At 38.8% G+C, this 18,120-nt stretch overlaps 1 long non-coding RNA gene across 2 annotated transcripts in view; it reads left to right on the forward strand.

Moving 5' to 3' along the window:
* Positions 1-411: 411 nt before the first annotated feature.
* Positions 412-18,120, forward strand: part of LOC129651658 (uncharacterized) — a 34,125-nt gene continuing 16,416 nt past the window's right edge. The window contains exons 1-4 of one of the 2 annotated variants that reach the window (XR_008714260.1): positions 412-554; positions 1,777-1,865; positions 12,492-12,623; positions 13,491-13,586. This is a non-coding gene — a long non-coding RNA (uncharacterized LOC129651658). The remainder of the gene's footprint in view (positions 555-1,776; positions 1,866-12,491; positions 12,624-13,490; positions 13,587-18,120) is intronic. The other variant, XR_008714261.1, reaches the window with a different exon arrangement.

The raw sequence follows: 18,120 nt of genomic DNA on the forward strand, positions 1-18,120 counted from the left end.
TGGCTTAACTAAAATGGTTCTTAATAGAAAGTGGCCCAGAATAAGGCCAGCCAAAGACTTAAGTTCCTTTCCTTGTGGAAAACCCAGTTCAACATCTCCAAAGTGTAGATAATGTACTTTTCCTTCCTCTTCTTGTCTTTCTGCTTTGAGGAGTATGAGAAGCCTTCTTTAATACCATAAAACTCAACTGCCTGTTACTGTATTCATTTTTCATGCATTCATTCATTCATCATTTAATTTTTATTTCTCGCTTCCCAAGCCTCTTATTTTGGTAAACAAACAAGTCTCCCGAAGACATAAGTTGGTTATTATTTGAGGAAAGTCTAAGGCTGTGGGTTTAAATGTATTTACCTCCTTCTTGTTAATAGCATCATTCAATCACAGTTTAGTAGCTTCCAAGTGAGAGGATTAGACGTGCCATGGGAATTGCTCACTCAAACCAGGAAACGTGGGGTTTTTAGTTCAAACAGTATCTGAAGGAAGCTGGTAAGCAACAGCTGAGAAGATGAAAGATCAAATCAACGCCTCCCTTTGAAGTAAAGACTACTCAGGCTGTGAGTATAACAATGTTCATTACTGCCAGAACTCCAAGTGGCTGTTCCTGATGCAAGCTTTAGAATGTATCATAAAATCTATAAAAATATCAACAAGATGCTTTCAAGTGACACAAAACAGCTAGAGTGCCCTATTTGCAGGGACACTGCTGTTTAAAGGCAATTTGCTGGATTGCTTTCCATCTGGGACCCACGCAAATGCCTTCCAATCTTTTTCTCCCTACTCCCCCCATCCTTCTTCACTCCCTCCTCCTATCCCCAGTTAGAAACTAAGATTTTTTTTTAATGTTTCATTTCTGCTTCCTTTGAGGGCCAGGAGGAGAAAATGAAGCTTTTCTTGGCTTGCGTCTCAACTCCTAAGAGATTTAGAGACAAAAAGATTGCTTTGGGAAAATAATAATGCCAAATGAGCATTAAAATAATAAATGGGTTTTCTGGAAATTAGGTTCTCAGAGGTCATGCAATTAAAAGTTAGGAGGAAAACACACCTCAGGCTTGATTGGAGGAGACAGCCAAGAGCCAGGGCAGGTACTTCCACCACACTTAAAGTTCCATTCAAAGTTTTAAGCACGGAGCTGGTTGATTAATCTATTTGCATACATCCAGGACTTGATAACAAGTCAGAGTGTAGTATAATTTCATAAGCACTGATTATTAATAATAATGAGGAGTGTGATTAGAGCCCTGAATATCGAGAGGTCACAGCAGGGCACAAGGCAAACATGAGTCAGCAGCACAACATTATTTGAAAAACAACAAACAAAAGCTCTCAACTGCCTGAGGAGATGCACACGTGCCTGTCCTTTATGAATGTTGATATATTAGACTTTGTCATGGCATAATTAAAATCAAGGAACTTATTTCTCATGGACTGTCCTCAGAAATGGAGAAAGGAAACGGCCACCCACTCCAGTATTCTTACCTGGGAAATCCCATGGGTGGATAAGCCTGGTCGGCTACAGTCCGTGGGGTCACAAAGAATCGGACACAACTCAGTGACTGAGCATGCATGCATCTCCTTCAGGGAATGAGTCCGGTCAGTTCTCCAAAATGTCTCTCACCTGTTGATTGAATGCCCTAGTCCTCACTGCCGTTAAACTATCTGTGGATGATTATACTTTTCCTGGAATTGGTAGTCTTGCTTCTCTTCCAATCCATTTTGAGCATTTCTTCACAAACACTGGATGTGTCTTTTCAGTATGTTGCCTTTTTTCCATCACAGCTGTCTCAAAATTCTTCAGTGGCCGGTGGCCCCAGGATCAGGTTTCATGGATTAGTTTTGTGAATCTGTTGGGATGCTTTCAACTACAGGTAAAAAGAAGCTTGTACTGATTCATTTATTTTTTTAGCTGCCTTGGCTCTTAGTTGTGGCACATGGAACCGCCAGTATGGTGCATGGACTCTCTAGCTGTGGTGCTCAGGTTCAGTAGTTGCCACGTAGAGGCTTAGTTGCCTCGTGGCATGTGGGATCTTAGGCTCACCCCCCTCCTCCTGCCAGGGATCAAACTTGTGTCCTCTGCATTGAAAGACGGATTATTAATCACTGGACCACCAGAGGAGTCCCTGCACTGGTTTAAATAAGGAAATCTGGAGTTCAGAAGTAGGATCCAGTGGCTCAGGATATTAAGGATCTAGTTTGTTTCCATTTCTCCAGCGTTGGTTTCATGCTGAGCCTGGTCTCTCTCATGATTTAGGTTGGCCGGTGATGGCATCAGGGGTCACATGTGCCCTCAGTAACTCTTAATAGGAGATTTACTCGTCATGCCTTTTTTAAGGATTCAGGAAAGCTTTTCCAAGAGCATCCAGCAGATCTTTTCTTTCATTTCCTTATCACATTAAATTTGCCATGGCTTACAACAGGGGTTTATTTCTTGCTCATTACACATGTCTGATATGGCTTGAGTGCAGTTCTGCGTCTTGTCATCCTCACTCTGGGATCCAGATTGAGGAACAGCCCTCATCTGGGATGTTCCCAGAACCACACCTGGACTCATTTTTATTCATCAGAATGAGCCTCAGGACCAAGCATGACATCAGTGGGGCCAGGGAATCAGTGGCATCCACAGAGAAGGCAGCTAGTATTATGAGTGATCATAGATCTATTACACAGGTTCAATCCCTGGGTCGGGAAGATCCCTTGGAGAAGTAAATGGCAACCCACTCCAGTATTCTTGCTTGGGAAATTTCATGTACAGAGGAACTTGACAGGCTATAGTCCATGGCATCACAAAAGAGATGGACATGACTTAGCAGGTAAACAACAACTGGGGAAAGGAAGTTTGGGACTTGCCATTATATATACATTTTTTTTCAAGGCTTTAATCCATTTTGTCTTGATTTTTGTGTATAGTCTAAGACAGTGGCTTCATTCTTTTGCATGTAGCTATCCAGTTTTCCCAATACCACTTATTGAAGAGATTATCCTTTCCCCATTGTATATTCTTGGCTCCTTTGTCTTAATTAATTGACATACATAACTCATTTTTTCTTGAGTTTATTCCTAAATGTTTTACATTTCTCTTACTAGTCTGGATAGAATCTCTTCTTTAAAGTAAAAAAAAAAATTCTTTTTCTATTAATTAAAAAAGTCATACATATTCATCACAAAAAATACAAAACTGTGCTAAATTAAAAAAAAAAATTCATAATCTCATCACTCAGAGATAATTCCTGAGAGTTACTGTATGTGTTTCTTTCCAGATAATTTCCTCTATGTGCATATTTATACATACTTTTATTCCCTACACAGTGGTTTTATGCTCTGTATAAATTTTTATAATTCTGTTGGTTTTACTTGCAATGTATAACCAGTATTTCTCCATGGGAAAACAATATTCACCTACAACATTCTTAAAAGACTGCATTTTGTTTAATCAACTTACAATTGCTCACATTTTTTCATTTTACTATTAGAAACAATATTGTTATTAATATTCTTGTAACAAAAATCTTTGTACACATTTTAAAATAATTTCCTCAGGAAAGATTTCCAGAAATTGAATTGCTGGTTATGGGGTATGTTTTGCATTTAAGATTTAATATATTCAGATTCAGATTCAGATTAGTCGCTCAGTCGTGTCCAACTCTTTGCGACCCCATGAATCGCAGCACGCCAGGCCTCCCTGTCCATCACCAACTCCCAGAGTTCACTGAGACTCACGTCCATCGAGTCAGTGATGCCAGCCAGCCATCTCATCCTCTGTCGTCCCCTTCTCCTCCTGCCCCCAATCCCTCCCAGGATCAGAGTCTATTCCAATGAGTCAACTCTTCGCATGAGGTGGCCAAAGTACTGGAGTTTCAGCTTTAGCATCATTCCTTCCAAAGAAATCCCAGGGCTGATCTCCTTCAGAAAGGACTGGTTGGATCTCCTTGCAGTCCAAGGGACTCTCAAGAGTTTTCTCCAACACCACAGTTCAAAAGCATCAATTCTTCGGCACTCAGCTTTCTTCACAGTCCAACTCTCACATCCATACATGACCACAGGAAAAACCATAGCCTTGACTAGACGAACCTTTGTTGGCAAAGTAATGTCTCTGCTTTTGAATATGTTATCTAGGTTGGTCATAACTTTCCTTCCAAGGAGTAAGCGTCTTTTAATTTCATGGCTGCAGTCACCATATTGCTGAATTACCCCAAAGAAAGTTGAACCAAATTTATATTTCCATGAGAATAGTCAGTTGCCTTCACCATTGTTAGTCATTAGGTATTGTTCTTAAAGAAAAGAAAATTAGCCACTTACAGAACAAAAGTATATAGGTTTTACATTTTTTATTTATTTTTTGAACCTGCTTGGCATTTGGGATCTTAGTTCCGCAGCCAGGAATTGAACCTGCACCCCCTGCAGTGAAAGCACCAAGTCTTAACCACTGGACCATCAGGGAAATCCCAAAAGTATATAGGTTTAATTAGAATTTATTAGTTACAAAAAAGCTCAACGATTTACAGTTATTTTGTTTACCATTTATATTCCTTTCTGTGAGCCACTTTTTCATGTCTTTTATTTTAAAATTAGGTTATCTTTTTTTTCCTCTTATTCATAGAAGTATTTTGTGCCTTAAGGACATTAATCTGCATTGACCAGGTATATTAGAAATATTTCTAGTATTTTTTATTTTGTTTGCCTTAATTTTGTCATTCAGAAATTTCACACTTTCTAGCTTTGTCAAGATATCACTGACAAATAACATTGTGTATATCTAAGGTGTATAACATGATGATTTGATATATGTACATATTATGAAATGATTACCACCTTAAGGTTGGTTAACACATCCATCACCTTACATAGTTAGCTTTTGTTGTGTGTGTGTGTTGACACACACGTTTAAGATCCACCCTATACCTAACTGAGTACTCCAGCCTTTCTCACTGATTTGAAATACCACCTCTGAACTTTTGATTAAACATGGCAAAATGAACACACAGTTCAATTTGTGTGTTCACACAAAGAAGTGAATACAGTTATCTCCCCATTCTCCTAAAAGCCCAATTAAAATGGCAATAAAAGAATATAGAGGTGTAATGCCCCCAAAAATTGGAAGGGGAAATTTATAGGAGTTGAAAGATGTCAACCAGAAAAGCTCATAATTTACACATGCACTTGGAGCTTCCAGTTAGCATTTCTGAAAAATCAGCTTCATTGAAGTAAAATGTAAAGTGAGGTGTAATGTAACATACAATAAAATATACCCTTTTATTTTAATATTTATTTATTTGGCTGTGTCAGGTCTTACTTGCAGCATGCCAACTCTTAGTTGTGGCATATGGGATCTAGTTCCCTGACCAGGGGTTAAACCCAGGCCGTCTGGATTGGAAGCTCAGAGTCCTAGCCACTGGACCACTAGGGAAGTCCCAGTGATAGTTGTTACTTAATCTGATGGCTCTGCTTTCTTCTTGGGTGAAGATAAAAATAATACCTACCTCACAGCATTGTTATGCATGAGAAAAAATTAGTTAATGTATGTAATTCACTTACATACCTCGAAGCTTCGAAGAACTGACTCATTGGAAAAGACCCTGATGCTTGGAAAGATTGAAGGCAGGAGAAGAAGGGGATGACAGAGGATGAGAGGTTGGATGACATCACTGACTGGATGGACATGAGTTTAAGTAAACTCCAGGAGTTGGTGATGGACAGGGAGGCCTGGTGTGCTGCAGTCCAAGGGGTCACAAAGAGTCGGACACGACTGAGCAACTGAACTGAACTGAATGCACTTGACAGTGTATGTAACAAAAGGAAACAACTAATAAATGCTGGCTGCTGCTGCTGCTGCTAAGTCGCTTCAGTCATTTCCGACTCTATGCGACCCCATAGACGGCAGCCCACCAGGCTCCTCTTAATACAGGAGGAGTGCCTTGGGTTTCACATAGTACAGCTTGTATTTACTTAATGCAAGTTGGACGAATTAGCTGTCATTATTCTTCTATTTTTTGTGCGAAATTTCATGAGTTTTTTTCTTCGAAATAAATTGAAGAATCATTTTATATTCCCCAGAAGAAATATATTTGGTTTCTGAACTTATTTAAGCCTTTTGTCCAAGAGCAAAGACAAAGACTTTCTTTATCAAGGTTTGCACATTTCTTATTCAGTTTAAGATCATGCCACTAAGATCAAGGCTTCCAGTCCCATCACTTCATGGCAAATAGATGGGGAAACAATGGAAACAGTGACAGACTTTATTTTCTTGGGCTCCAAAATCACTGCAGATGGTGACTGCAGCCATCAAATTAAAAGACGCTTGCTCTTTGGAAGAAAAGCTATGACAAACCTAGACAGCATATTAAAAAGCAGAAACATTAATTTGCCAACAAAGGTCTGTCTGGTCAAAGCTATGGTTTTTCCAGTAGTCATGAATGGATGTGAGAGTTGGACAATAAAGAAAACTGAGCACTGAAGAATTGACTTTTCTGAACTGTGGTGTTGGAGAAGACTCTTGAAAGTCCTTGGACTGCAAGGTGATCCAACCAGTCTATCCTAAAAGAAATCAGTCCTGAATATTCATTGGAAGGACTGTTGCTGAAGCTGAAACTGCAATACTTTGGCCACCTGATGTGAAGAACTGACTCATTTGAAGACTCTGATGCTGGGCAAGATTGAAGGCAGGAGAAGAAGGGGATGACAGAGGATGAGATGGTTGGCTGGCATCACCAACTGAATGGACATGAGTTTGAGCAAGCTCCAGGAGATGGTGATGGACAGGGAGGCCCGGTGTGCTGCAGTCCATGGGGTCACAAAGAGTCAAACATGACTGAACGACTGAATTGACTGAACTGTTCAGTTTATTTCAAGACAGCATGAGTAAATCAGTAAATATACATTTTAATCTCTAACTTTTATCCTTGCTCTAAATCTAGTTCTATTTTTTACACTATGATATATGAGATCTTCTGTCTTTACGTATTCTTTATATATCTTTGTATATAAAAACAATCTTTATTTTTGCCATCTTATTTTTTAACTTTTCTGAAATTTCTAGTCAGTTTTAATAATATCTTAGTTGATACTCTTGTGTGTTCCTATTGTACAATCATACTATTTGCAAATTATATTTTCTCCTCATTTCTAACATGTGATTAATTTATTTTTTATTTTTTCTTGTTTCACTTTCTGGTTTTAATTTATGGTATATAGTTATTTTGTATGGAAGTTGAACTTTTGTCTTACTTATTGTTACTTTGATCTTGTTTTTGCATTGTCTTCTTATTTTCTGTCTTTTCATTTATGATATCTTTTCTTTGTTTTTATTCTTTTTTTTAAATTTTATTTTATTTTTAAACTTTACAATATTGTATTAGTTTTGCCAAATATCGAAATGAATCCGCCACAGGTATACATGTGTTCCCCATCCTGAACCCTCCTCCTCCTCCCTCCTCCCTCCCCATACCATCCCTCTGGGTCGTCCCAGTGCACCAGCCCCAAGCATCCAGTATCATGCATTGAACCTGGACTGGCAACTCGTTTCATACATGATATTATACATGTTTCAATGCCATTCTCCCAAATCTTCTCACCCTCTCCCTCTCCCACAGAGTCCATAAGACTGATCTATACATCAGTGTCTCTTTTGCTGTCTCGTACACAGGGTTATTGTTACCATCTTTCTAAATTCCATATATATGCGTTAGTATACTGTATTGGTGTTTTTCTTTCTGGCTTACTTCACTCTGTATAATAGGCTCCAGTTTCGTCCACCTCATTAGAACTGATTCAAATGTATTCTTTTTAATGGCTGAGTAATACTCCATTGTGTATGTGTACCACAGCTTTCTTATCCATTCATCTGCTGATGGACATCTAGGTTGCTTCCATGTCCTGGCTATTATGAACAGTGCTGTGATGAACATTGGGGTACACATGTCTCTTTCCCTTCTGGTTTCCTCAGTGTGTATGCCCAGCAGTGGGATTGCTGGATCATAAGGCAGGTCTATTTCCAGTTTTTTAAGGAATCTCCACACTGTTGTCCATAGTGGCTGTACTAGTTTGCATTCCCACCAACAGTGTAAGAGGGTTCCCTTTTCTCCACACCCTCTCCAGCATTTATTGCTTGTAGACTTTTGGATCGCAGCCATTCTGACTGGTGTGAAATGGTACCTCGTTGTGGTTTTGATTTGCATTTCTCTGATAATGAGTGATGTTGAGCATCTTTTCATGTGTTTGTTAGCCATCTGTATGTCTTCTTTGGAGAAATGTCTATTTAGTTCTTTGGCCCATTTTTTGATTGGGTCATTTATTTTTCTGGAGTTGAGCTGTAGGAGTTGCTTGTATATTTTTGAGATTAGTTGTTTGTCAGTTGCTTCATTTGCTATTATTTCCTCCCATTCTGAAGGCTGCCTTTTCACCTTGCTAATAGTTTCCTTTGTTGTGCAGAAGCTTTTAAGTTTAATTAGGTCCCATTTGTTTATTTTTGCTTTTATTTCTGATATTCTGGGAGGTGGGTCATAGAGGATCCTGCTGTGATGTATGTCAGAGAGTGTTTTGCCTATGTTCTCCTCTAGGAGTTTTATAGTTTCTGGTCTTACATTTAGATCTTTAATCCATTTTGAGTTTATTTTTGTGTATGGTGTTAGAAAGTGTTCTAGTTTCATTCTTTTACAAGTGGTTGACCAGTTTTCCCAGCACCACTTGTTAAAGAGATTGTCTTTTCTCCATTGTATATTCTTGCCTCCTTTGTCAAAGATAAGGTGTCCATATGTGCGTGGATTTATCTCTGGGCTTTCTATTTTGTTCCATTGATCTATATTTCTGTCTTTGTGCCAGTACCATACTGTCTTGATAACTGTGGCTTTGTAGTAGAGCCTGAAGTCAGGTAGGTTGATTCCTCCAGTTCCATTCTTCTTTCTCAAGATCGCTTTGGCTATTCGAGGTTTTTTGTATTTCCATACAAATTGTGAAATTATTTGTTCTAGCTCTGTGAAGAATACCGTTGGTAGCTTGATAGGGATTGCATTGAATCTATAAATTGCTTTGGGTAGTATACTCATTTTCACTATATTGATTCTTCCAATCCATGAACATGGTCTATTTCTCCATCTATTAGTGTCCTCTTTGATTTCTTTCACCAGTGTTTTATAGTTTTCTATATATAGGTCTTTAGTTTCTTTAGGTAGATATATTCCTAAGTATTTTATTCTTTCCATTGCAATGGTGAATGGAATTGTTTCCTTAATTTCTCATTCTGTTTTCTCATTATTAGTGTATAGGAATGCAAGGGATTTCTGTGTGTTGATTTTATATCCTGCAACTTTACTATAGTCATTGATTAGTTCTAGTAATTTTCTGGTGGAGTCTTTAGGGTTTTCTACATAGAGGATCATGTCATCTGCAAATAGTGAGAGTTTTACTTCTTCTTTTCCAATTTGGATTCCTTTTATTTCTTTTTCTGCTCTGATTGCTGTGGCCAAAACTTCCAAAACTATGTTGAATAGTAATGGTGAAAGTGGGCACCCTTGTCTTGTTCCTGATTTTAGAGGAAATGCTTTCAATTTTTCACCATTGAGGAAATGTTTGCTGTGGGTTTGTCATATATAGTTTTTATTATGCTGAGGTATGTTCCTTCTATTCCTACTTTCTGGAGAGTTTTTGTCATAAATGGATGTTGAATTTTGTCAAAGGCTTTCTCTGCATCTATTGAGATAATCATATGGTTTTTATTTTTCAATTTGTTAGTAGAAGGAAAGAAATCTTAAAAATTAGAGCAGAAATAAATGCAAAAGAAACAAAAGAGATCATAGCAAAATTCAACAAAGCCAAAAGCTGGTTCTTTGAAAGGATAAATAAAATTGACAAACTATTAGCCAGACTCATCAAGAAACAAAGGGAGAAAAATCAAATCAATAAAATTAGAAATGAAAATGGAGAGATCACAACAGACAATACAGAAATACAAAGGATCATAAGAGACTACTATCAACCATTATATGCCAATAAAATGGACAACGTGGAAGAAATGGACAAATTCTTAGAAAAGTACAACTTTCCAAAACTCGACCAGAAAGAAATAGAAAATCTTAACAGACCCATCACAAGCACGGAAATTGAAACTGTAATCAAAAATCTTCCAGCAAACAAAAGCCCAGGTCCAGACGGCTTCACAGCTGAATTCTACCAAAAATTTAGAGAAGAACTGACACCTATCCTGCTCAAACTCTTCCAGAAAATTGCAGAGGAAGGTAAACTTCCAAACTCATTCTATGAGGCCACCATCACCCTAATACCAAAACCTGACAAAGATCCCACAAAAAAAGAAAACTACAGGCCAATATCACTGATGAACATAGATGCAAAAATCCTTAACAAAATTCTAGCAATCAGAATCCAACAACACATTAAAAAGATCATACAACATGACTAAGTGGACTTTATCCCAGGGATGCAAGGATTCTTCAATATCCACAAATCAATCAATGTAATACACCACATTAACAAATTGAAAAATAAAAACCATATGTTTTTATTCTTTAATGTTTTAATTATGTTTGTGTCCCATTTTTATTTAAATAGCAATAACAATGGTAGCAATAACTCTATTATTGTCATGTGTGTATGCTCAGTTGCTAAATCATGTTCAACTCTTCGTGATACCATGGACAAGGAGCCAGCCAGGCTCCTCTGTCCATGGGATTCTCCGGGCAAGAATACTGGAGTGGGTTGCCATTTCCTCCACTTTTATTGTCATAGTAGTCATTTATTAAAAACTTACATGCACCTAGTGATATTTGGTACTTTATAGATGTTTCAATCATCCTAGTATTACTGCTAACAACATAAACAACGGTTACAGTTGCTAACAATATTGAACTTTCTATGTGCTAGATATGTTTTTAGTATTATATTTATTCATTAACTCCCTTAGTTCTGACAACACTTTATGAAAAAAATGGTGTTATATTAGTCTAGCAAAATCCCATGAAGATTGTGTACAATCACCTCCATTTTATAATGAGAAAACGTGGTGCTCAGGTATGACACCAACACCTAACAATAATCCATGGTCTCTCATACTTATCTTTAAGAGTAGTATAAGATTAGTATCTTTAAGATAAGTATCTCTCATAATTATCTTTAAGCATCAGAAATGCTTTTCTTTTTTTTACCATTTTTTTTTCTGAATCTTGTTGCTGCTGCTTCTTCTCCCTCTTCTTCCTCTCCCTCTTCTTCCTCTTTTTGTCCTCCTCCTCCTCTGTATTTTCCATCTATAGAAACTTTCTCATCTTCTTTCCCCTCTATCACAGACAGTTCCACTCAACATTTCCTTCTCCTTTTCCTTCTTCAAGGACCAGCAGTTCAACATCTATTTTAAAAAGAAAAGAAGGAAGAAGAGACAAGGAAAAAGAAAAGCAAGGAAAGGAAGGGAAATGTTAGAGAAGAGAACCTGTTCAAGGCTGTGACTTCAGGTTATTCCCGGGAACAATCTTCCTTATTCCAAGATCAAGAATCCTCACCCTTGTAAAGGTTCTGCCCAGGCAGTGGAGACAGCACACACTCAGTACACAGTGTGTGATGGCTCCTACAGAGGGTGGATCCTTCTGGGTTCAGGGGCCTGAAAACAGCCACAGATGGTGCAAGCCATTACTCACTACCCTAAGGCAGTGCAGCCCAACCCTCGCTGTTCACGGCTGTAACAAAGTACTGGGATCAAGCCGGTGACAAAGGCATTCTCTCTGAGCACTAATTAGCCTCTGAGTAATTTCTCTCTGACTCCAATTTCAACCATATGTACATACAGATGCACTGTACTTTGCACTTCTTGTCTACTTTTCCCCATCATTCTTAGATCCTCTTGCTATCCTCCTCCGCTTTCTGCATCTTTTTGATTCTGTTCATCACTTTTCTTCCATGAGATATTTAAACATTTAATTTGGGACTTGAAAGCTGATGACTTTGGGGAGCCTACATATTCTTCCATACAACTGTGAGGGGCTCTTAGGAACCAATTGCTAGAGAATTCCTTTTTTTCCAAAGTGACAGTCTACAGGCATAGATGCAACTGAGGCAGGTGTTGTGTCTGCTGACTGTGACATTATTATTTATTTTCTTATATTTCATGTTCTTTATATTTTTTAATGTTTTCCTAAAGTTACCTATAAAAAGACCATTTTGTTATCTTGAGTTCTTTTATTTCATCAGTGAAAACATGCCCAAGGTTCTTAGAGAGATCTTCTTCCTCATTTGTTCATTTTTTAAAATAATATCAGAGACTTTCTTGGGTTATGAATTTCTTTAGATGATTGCATGTATATTTCTATCTGATATTAGCTATGACTGTATTGTCACAACTTTACTTTGGGAACTTGTAGTTCTTTTTCTCTGTCCCATGGGTTGACTCCTTTATTTTTTCCTTTTTTATTTTCTGTTTTCAAAAATCTGCTTCTCCAATGGCATGGCACATACTAACGATGCCTTTCACTGGCTTCCTGACTGGCATGGATTCCAAGAAGACAGTGGCATTCTGCTGCAGGTTCTCCTTGCTTCCATGTCCACTCCAAACTTGTCTTAACTAAGGTCAGTGTGGTTATTAACTCTGCCAGGAAGTTGCATGGAGCTATGAAAAGGGATGGCTTTAGAAAGAGGTAAGCCTGTTAAAATCTTGGCTCTATACTTTCCTAGCCATGTGATGTTGAGAAAGTTTCTTAGCCTACCTAAACCTCAGTCTCCTGATGTTTAAAAATGAAGAGAACAACACCTACATTGTAATGTTGTTGTGAGCATTGAAGGTCATGTAAATTGCCTTGTGTGTGATAAGGATGCAATTAATGAAAATTACTTTCATTTTGAGTCAGTTAAATATGGGATTCAAATCCAAATTCTTCTACCTCTAGGACTTTTTAAAAGGAAATTTTTATGTATGCTGAGTCATTTCAGTCATGTCTGACTCTTTGCAACCCTATGGACAATAGCCCACCAAAGTCCTCTGTTTATGGGATTCTCCAAGCAAGAATATTGGAATAGATTGCCATGCCCTCCTCTAGGAGGTCTTTCCAACCCAGGGACTGAGCCGGCATCTCTTATGTCTCTTGCGTTGGGAGACAGGTTCTTTACCATTAGCACCACCTGGGAAGCCCCAAAGGAAGTTTACTTAACTGGTTTTGAGCTTATTTGTAGGCTCAAATGAGAATAAAGGTCCCTATTTTTTAAGTCCTGGGAAGACTGCAGCATCAGACAAGGTATAAGACAGTTGCAGATGCTCTCAATGAACATTCATTCTCTTCCGTCTTCTGGACAAAGACATACTCTGGTGGACTTGTCTGAACTTTACCTGGCGCATTGCTTTTTCACAAAACAAAACTTCTAATAGGTATTACCCTAGTGTGAAGGACTCATGTTTAGCTCAAAAGAATGCTTGTTTTGATCTCTTGGAAAAGTGGATCCATTTTCTCCTTCTGATCAATGGGAATGTTTTCATAAAAATAGTACTTTTGATTTTCTCTTTTTACAAGTAGGTACATCTTTTAACCCCAGAGCACCATGTGAATGAAACAGAAGGAACAAGAGAGAGAAGAACCACAATTTAGTGAAGGTGGTATGTTCAGATGGTATGTAAAACAAAAGATTTGGGACTTCCCAGGTGGCCCAGTGGTTAAGAATCTGCCTGCCAAGCAGGAAACTCAAGTCCAATCCCTGGGTCATGAAGATCCTCTGGAGAAAGAAATGGCAACCCTCTCCAGTATTCCTAACTGAAAAATCCCATGGAGAGAGGAGCCTGGTGGGCCACAGTCATAAAGAGTCAAACACAACTTAGTAACTAAACAACAACGACAAACCAGGAGATTTAGAAAAAATCTCATTGCAGTCAAGAGATATCCATGCATTTTGATGAATTCATTTTTCACTGGGAGATAAATTTTTATTCATTTTTTCAAGGATTTGGAAAATGCTAAATAAAAGAGAACCAATAAATTGGAGGAAACATTGCTCTCTTTAGACTACACGTAGAGATTCTTTCTCACAGGACTCTGAAAAAGAAATGCTCTTCAAATGCAAGCTGCCTCCCATCTTTTGTAATCCTGAAGGAACACCTCAGTCTCCGACGAATGGGGTGTATGGGCTTTGAAGTCTGACGTTACCCTGATTTTAACCCAAGCTCTGCCACATACCATCGCCAATGCCTTTAACTTCCGCAAACCTCAGTTTCCTATGTTATTGTTGTTTAGTTGCCAAGTCATGTCTCTTTTGTGATCCTATGGACTGTAGCCTGCCAGGTTCCCCTGTCCCTGGGATTTCCCAGGCAAGAATACTGGAATGGGTTGCCATTCCCTTCTCCAGGGGATCTTCCCGACCCAGGGATCAAACCAGTGTCTTGGGATTGGCAGGTGGATTCTTTACCAATGAGCCGCCAGGGAAGCCTCTCAGTTTCCTTTAGGTGTAAATAATAAAATGGTCAGCTTAGTTCTTCCTTTGTATAGTTTTTAGTAGGAACATATAACACAATTGATGTGTGTTGAAGCCTGTAGCCCAGTGCCTTGTATAGAGTAGAAAATAAATGTCAGAGCCCCTTTTGTTTTTCCTTTAGAGCTATCCAATAGTGTGAACTTGATAATCATAGATGATCAATACAAGTAAATAATGGAACCTGTTGGAAGAATGTATCAGTGGAATTAATCTTATTTTTAATCATTGAGGAAGCATCTAGTCAAGAGAAGCAAAATTGACTGAATTGTTCTAGTACTTGGTGTAACTTGGTTTTAATTTTGATGAACAAAATAAGGATCCCACCTGTGTTATGATGATTAATTATATCATTTTTTATAAAAATAAATGCTATCATTTGTCAACTTAGTGTGAATCAGGTGCTTATGCCTTAAGGAAGGTAAGATTCATCTTACAACTGAGAAGACAAAGGTTCAGAATTAAGAAACTGTTTACTCAAGGTTGGGGCTTCCCTGCTGGCTCAGACAGTAAAGTATCCGCCTGCCATGCGGGAGACCTGGGTTCAATACCTGGGTCAGGAAGATCCCCTGGAGAAGTAAATGGCAACGTACTCCGATATACTTGCCTGGAGAATCCCATGGACATAGGAGTCAGGTGGGCTACAGTCCATGGGGTCGCAAAGAATCGGACACGGCTAAGCGACTAACGCTTTCACTTTCCTCAAGGTTACAAAGCTAATGAGTAGAACCAGAACATATGAACCTCCACAAATGTTTAACGTTTTTGTATTGTATAATAACAGAAATAGACTATTTGCTGCAAATAGGCACTTTATTTGGTTCACACTATAATTGAATCCATGATCAGATCTTAAAATTTTTTATTTTCATTTATTCTCTGGAAGAAGCATCAACAACCTAGGGGCATAATTTCATTTTTTCCACTTTTGGCATCTAACTCTATTTTATTAAGTTTATCTAAGTAAGCGATTACAATTTTCTACCCTTAGATATAAGGTGTCATCTTACTGGCAAATGAGGCCAGCCTGTGGCCGAGGCATCAATACTGCATATTTACTGACAAGTCAGGGAAGTAAGGTATGGTACTAGTGGTAAAGAGCTTTCCTGCAAATGCAGGAGACACAAGACATACAGGTTTGATCCCTGGGTTGGGAAGAACCCCTAGAGGAAGGCTTGGCACCCACTCCAGTATTCTTGCCTGGAGAATCCCATGGACAGAGGAGCCTGGCAGGCTACAGTCCATGGGTTGCAAAGAGTCAGACACGACTGAAGCGACTTAGCAACCACGCACGCAGGGAAGTAAGAGATTTATATGTATTTTTTCCCTTGGAGTTTTGATACTTTCAGAGTTTAGGGAAGTGAATTAACATTCAAAGTGTATTGTGGCTGGAAGTGTAGGTATAGATATTGTCTGTGTTTTTTCATTTAATACTCATAACAGTGGGTGAAAGAGACGTCATCAACGCCATCTTAGAGCTGGGGAGTGGAGGCTTTGTAAGCTTAAGTAACTTATGTAAAATAGGAAGTATAACTAAGTTTTGAGCCCCGGAAAGCGCTCTTATATTGTGGATCTCATTTCATGATGACGCTAGTAAATGAAGTGTTAGAATTCTCTGTTCTAATTTCCTGTTTACCTTGACAAGAAAGTATCCATTACTTTCCCTGATGGTGCCATGCCTCATCCCAAGGTCAGGCTTTCTTTCAGCTGAATAATGTACAATTGGAGAAGCACACATGACTGGACATATTCTGAAAACTCAGGGAGGTGGGGGGATATGGAGGAGAGATGATGGATGGGAATAAAGGAAATAATATAATGTTGTGGAAATTTAGATTTGGAAATGATTTTTAATCAAGTTCGGCCAGAAGAGCCTCTCTCTAGGTGTGACCTAGATGTAATCAATAACCGACATTGCAAGCCCTCTTGTCTCCCATGTGATGTTATTGAACGCAGGTTTAATTGACCTCAGAAAGAACTTACTTTTTTGAAAAGCCATGTGCACTGCCAGCAAAATAAACTTTCCTCAGTTCTTGACATGTGGGGAGCTTTGCTGGACTATTTCACATGGTCATTTCTGAGTAGAAAGCTGTCAGGTCATCAAGCTATAAATGCTTGGGAAACAAGTCTATGAGGCCACTTTGATAATGAATGAAGCTATAAAATGTGGTAAGGATTTCCTTTCACTGGGTTTTCTCATAGCAGCAATAGAATTGGATAGGTTACCATGGAAGGATTCCATTACATCCATGCTCAAGACAGGCAAGGTGGCACAGGACCAGATTCGTGCAGGAAAAAATCTTACCTCCCTTTTATTGTATAATCTATGAAGACCCTACCCTGAAGGAGTGAACTAGAAGTGACTGCTCAAGGGAAAATTTCATTTCTTTGTTGAATCAGACTATGCATTTTGTCTTGATGAACCCTAATTTCTGTGGCTCAGATGGTAAAAAATCTGCCTGAAATGCAGGAGACCCAGGTTTGATCCCTGGTCTGGAGAGATCCCCTGGAGGAGGGCTTAGAACCCATTCCAGTATTCTTGCCTGGAGAACTCCGTAGACAGAGGAGCCTGGTAGACTACAGTCCATGGGGTTGCAAAAAGTCAGACATGACTGAGTGACTAACACTTTCACTTTTCAAGATGAAATAGATCCTTCCTTGTCAGAATGATACAAAGACTTCTGAACCTCAGCAGCTGAAGAAAGTTTAAGCTAAGCTTTCTATTGATGAAATTCTTCTCCTGTCCACTTAATATTTTGGTGGCCTGAAAAGTCTTTTCTGAGCTTCACATTACTTGGATGTACAATAAGAGGGTTGAGCTAGATTATCTGCAAAGTCCTTCCTTTCTGTAATGCCAAATACCTCCATTTCCACTAATACCCTAAGAATAAGGGAGCCTTGCATTTACAAAATACCCTAGGCTCAAGAGAACTGCTTTAGAAGGCAGCCATGGTACAAAGGAAGGACCTGAGTCAGAAGACCTGTGGTCCCATCTCACTTTGGCCACATCCTTGTATATGAACTTGATTGTTTTTTTTTTTAATTTATTTATTTGGCTGTGCCAGGTCATAGTTGCCCCTGTGGGATCTTCAGTCTCCATTCTGACGTGCAGAGCATGCTGGACCTTTAGTTGTGGCCTGTGGCATCTTCAGCTGTGGCATGTGAACTCTTAGTTGTGGCACGTGGGATCTGACCGGGGATGGAACCCGGACCCCCTGCATTGGGAGTGCGGAGTCTTAGTCACTGGACCACTAGGGAAGTCCCGAGTGTGAACTTTGACAAAGCATTTCACATCCCTAAACTTGAATTTCTTAACATATAAAACGAGGGTGGTAATAACCTATCACAGGGAAAAGTTGGTAGAATTTTGTCAGATTGTGTATGTGAAAGTAAACTTTTTACACTAAGAATCCAGGTATGCACTTAAATATTTTGACTGTCATCTGGCGAAGCCCTCTCACTTATTTTTTCCTCCAACCAAGAGCTTTTAAAATCCAGATTTTTTAAAAGATCTAGTTTTAATCAAAGTTAGGTATGTTCATAAAGTATCAACCATCTCTACAGAAGGTATTATGTAACACAAAATTTCATGCCCCTTCTCTATACCGTCGCTGATACCCTGTTTCCCAGAGGTGACCACTTTCAACTCTAAGTTTTGCGTTTGTTTTTTTTTTTAGAGTA

This window comes from Bubalus kerabau, chromosome 4 (assembly GCF_029407905.1).
Source record: "Bubalus kerabau isolate K-KA32 ecotype Philippines breed swamp buffalo chromosome 4, PCC_UOA_SB_1v2, whole genome shotgun sequence".
Taxonomy (NCBI): Eukaryota; Metazoa; Chordata; class Mammalia; order Artiodactyla; family Bovidae; genus Bubalus; species Bubalus kerabau.